The 4,758-nt window shown below is 33.4% G+C and overlaps 1 pseudogene; it reads right to left on the bottom strand.

The window, feature by feature from the left end:
• Positions 1-4,758, bottom strand: part of LOC137632452 (nephrin-like) — a 155,430-nt pseudogene that overhangs the window by 128,196 nt on the left and 22,476 nt on the right.

Below are 4,758 nucleotides of genomic sequence, written 5' to 3'. Positions count from 1 at the left end.
ATAGGATTACTTACCTGGTAGGATTACTCCCCTACGATAGTAAGGATTATTCCCCTACGTTAGTAGGATTACTCCCCTACGATAGTAAGGATTACTCACCTACGATAGTAGGATTACTCCCTTCCGATAGTTGGATTACTCACCTAGTAGGATTATTCCCTTACGATAGTAGGATTATTCTACTATGATGATAGGATTACTCCCTTCCGATAGTAGGATTACTCACCTAGTAGGATTATTCCCTTACGATAGTAGGATTATTCTACTATGATGATAGGATTACTCCCTTCCGATAGTAGGATTACTCACCTAGTAGGATTATTCCCTTACGATAGTAGGATTATTCTACTATGATGATAGGATTACTCACCTTTGATAGTAAGGATTATTCCCATACGATAGTAAGGATTATTCCATTACAATAGTAAGGATTACTCACTTACGATACTAGGATTAATAACCTTCGATAGTAGGATTACTCCCTTACGATAGTAGGATTACTCACCTAATAGGATTACACTCTTACGATAGTAGGATTATTCTACTATGATAATAGGATTACTCACCTACGATAGTAAGGTTTGTTCACCTATGATAATAAGGTTACTCACCTACGATAATAGAATTATTCACTTACAATAGGATTACTCACCTAGTAGACTACTCTCCCCTGTTGTAAGAATTATTCCCCTACGATAATAGGATGACTCACCTACGATAGTAAGATTGACTTTGGTAATGGCTGACGGTCGTATTTTATAATCACCCTGCAGGTATAAACAGCTTGGTCGGCCACTCGCACGTCATCCACCACCAGCGTGGGCGGATCCGACATGATCCGGAAGAAAGCCCTTGATCCGAGGTAGCCCGAGTCCGCCCATCGGATCCCTTCCGTGAAGGATCCGGATCTCGTGTCGTAACTGGAATTATAGGGAAGATTTCTGTAACCGAGACTCCTGCTTGGGTAAGTTGCAGTGTTCTTTTTAATTTTATGAAGAGTTTGATTATTTTCATGGTAGTGTTTTTTATGATTTTTTTTTTCGAAATGCGTATTTGTGTTTGGTAGATGTTTTTTTTTTTTTTTTTTCGAAATGCGTATTTTTGTTAGGTAGATTTGTTTTCGAAATGCGTATTTGTGCTAGGTAGATGTTTTTTTCGAAATGCGTATTTATGTAAGTTAAATGTTTTTTTTTTTTTTTCGAAATGCGTATTTGTGTTAGGTAAATGTTTTTTTGGTTGAAATGCGTCTTTGTGTAAGGTAAATGTTTTCTGTTTGAGATGTTTATTTGTTTAGGGTAAATACTTTTTGGATCAAATTATATTTAGGTGATATTTTTTTTTTTCAAATGCGTATTTGTTTAAGGTAAATATTTTGTTTCAAAATGCGTATTAGTGTAAGGTAAATGTTCTTTTTAAATGCTTGTTTGTTTAAGGTAGATCATTTTGTTTGAAATGCGTAATTGTGCGAGGTATTTTTTGGTTTTTGAAATGCGTATTTGTTTAAGGTACATATTTCGGTTCAAAATGTTTTTTTTTTTTTTTTTTTTTTTTTTTTTTTTTTTTTTTTTTTTTTTTTTTTTTTTTTAATACCTATTTCTTTAAGGTAAATATTTTCTTTTGTTCTAGATGTTTGTTTGCTTAAGGTAAATATTTTTTGTTCAAAATATATATATATTTTTTTCTCTTGTACGAAGAGGGTATTTGTGTAGGGTAAGTGTTTATTTTATTTTTTCGAAATGCGTATTTGTTTAAGGTAAACATTTTTGGTTCGAGATGTGTGTTTATTTAAGGCATATATTTTTGGTTAAAATTATATATTTGTTTAAGGTAAATACTTTTGCTCGAAATGCGTATTTGTTTTAGGTATTTTTTTTTCTTTTTCATTTATAACGTGATTCTGCAATTAATATTTTGTAAATGTGTTTATGTCGTAAAGGGGAGTTTTGTACTTAAATTGTGTCATAAGTGATTACTAAAGTAATATTAGAAAACAGGCATAGTTTTTTAAAAGTAATTTAGGCGTATATATACTAAAAACAAATTTTTTATTTAGTCATATATATATTTTTATGTTTGTAATTCAATTTAGATTATTCTCTAATTATGGAGTATGATATACTGAAATTTTCACTACCAAAAAAATCACGTTTTTATTATAAATGATATACAAAAAAACATATTTGTTGCGTTTAATGATTAGATATTTAAAGAAATCCAATAAAAAAAAATTAAAAAAATCTTAGAAACTCGAATCTACATTAATGGTTTAAGAAACCCACCTAATCCTGCCATATATCACCTACATTCGTTTGTTTGGTGGTTTGATATAAACAGTACAATTTTAGCTTCTTCTTCGTCATTGATACGAGAAGATCGATACATAAGGTTGCGTTTGGACATTCGCCTGGCATGGGAAACCGCATCATTTAACAGAGGGACAGGGTTGATAATAGAGATTGTTTCTTCATCGATGCTAAGAAAACAAATATGTAGGAAGGGTGGACAGGCCGTAATCATCACACTCATCTACCATTTGGAATAATGAATAGAAGGAAAAGGAGACTCTTTAGTTCGTTGGGACAAACTGGGTCACAATTTTAAAAGTTGTGATTGAAAACCTACATTTTATAATGGAAAGAAAGTCAAGAACACCACCTAACCTTAGGTTCCCGCACCTAACCTAACTTAGAAGCCATATCCTTACATACCTAGGGAAGGGTGAGGCTACGGCCCAACTTAGACTGCCGTATGCATAGCTTACCCTAAAACTAAGTCTTAACCCTCTGATTGCTCCCCAACCGGCTTCACTCTCGAAACAGTAACACTAAATCATAATATTTTGTAAATCATAAAACTATAGTCGCCACAAAGATTCAGGGCGAAATAAGCCCTCCCCTTTATGACGTTATAGCCAGTCATGCTGTCTCCTACGTTAGCTCCTCAACCGGCTTTACTCTTTGCACGGTAGCACTAAATCATGATATTTCGTGAGGTGACCTTCCGAGTGTTAGGTCGTCGACAGAGTGATAGTGGGTCAAGCATCTAAAACTCCTATATAATTCTTCTTAGCTTCGTGAAAAACAAGGACGCTTGGTGAGGAACTGCTGTGGAAGTGTGTCCCTGGATTTTGTGTTTTTAGTTGATATAGATGTAAGGTAACTGGAGTTTTCATTTCCGATTTGGATTTTTTTTGGGGGGCAGGGGAAAACATGCACACACACACACACACACACACACACACATATATAATATATATATATATATATATATATATATATATATATATATATATATATATATATATGTACATATATGTATATATATGTATATATAATAATTTATAAATATGCATGTAAATATATGTGCATATGTATGTATACATACATACATACATACACACACACACACACACACACACACACACACACATATATATATATAATATATATATATATATATATATAATATATATATATGTATGTGTGTGTGTGTGTTTATATATATATATATATATATATAATATATATATATATATATATATACACATATTTATATATATATTTATGAATTATATATATTATACCATATATATATATATATATATATATATATATATATATATATATATATATATATATATGCATATCGTAGCATAGCATGGTTTTGAGAGAGAGAGAGAGAGAGAGAGAGAGAGAGAGAGAGAGAGAGAGAGAGAGAGAGAGAGAGAGAGAATGGGTTATGCCTGCGAAATATCACCTATTTATTACTGGCGAAAACTCTCTCCATCCTAAACAACCGGCTACGAATACCTCGTAAGATACGATCGAAGCGCCAAGAAAATATTTATGTTCCACGATAAAAAAAAAAAAAAAAATAATTCCAGTTCTGGTGATTTAAATAAAATCAATACAGAGCCAAGGCACGTTAAAAAGTCCGTCATGCCTCGGACGTCCTGTCGACCGCGTCGGACAGCTTAGACAGAGACGAGGGGGATGGTGATTGACAGCAGACAGGATTTTTGCCTCCGCCAACGAAGTTGGAAGGAGGTTATTATATCCCCTTTTTGTGTGTTTGTTTGTGAACAGCTTCCTGGCCACATTATCAATCGTAACGAAGCTTGCAGGGATTAACTGCTATGTTAAAAGCTGGAAATGATCAAATTTTGAAAGGTCAAGGTCAAAGGTCAAGGTCATGGTCAAGCAAAATGTCCAATTCACGCAATCATCCATACGTTTGGACGTCAATGTCACAGAGACTTCAAATATGGTTGATATTTGAGTGTATGAAAATCCACGTCAGTTAATACATGGTAAGTCAAAGGTCAAAGGGCAAGGTGGAGCAAACGGTCGAGAAATAAAGTGCTGCGTCGGAGGTCTGCGCTCAACTCAGTGCCCCTCTAGTTGTTACTTTTCAATGTGGCGTATTACCGGGAAACCTCCAAGGCATCAGGGGATTTATTGGATTAGTACCCATTGCTTCGATAATCCAAAGGGATTTATTGGATTAATACCAATTGATTCGATAATCCAAACAGATTTATTGGATTAATAATCATTGATTCGATAATCCAAAGGTGTTTATTGGATTAATATCCATTGAATCGACAATTCAATGGGATTTCTTGGATTAATAACCCGTTGATTCGATAAATCAAATGGATTTCTTTGATTAGTGTCCATTAATTCGATAATAATTTGTAAATCCATTGTAACCCTAGGCAACTATTGGATTAATACAATTATTTCGATAATCCAAAGG

This window comes from Palaemon carinicauda, chromosome 41 (assembly GCF_036898095.1).
Source record: "Palaemon carinicauda isolate YSFRI2023 chromosome 41, ASM3689809v2, whole genome shotgun sequence".
In the NCBI taxonomy this organism is placed as follows: domain Eukaryota; kingdom Metazoa; phylum Arthropoda; class Malacostraca; order Decapoda; family Palaemonidae; genus Palaemon; species Palaemon carinicauda.
This window is presented reverse-complemented; position numbering and strand designations above follow the sequence as displayed.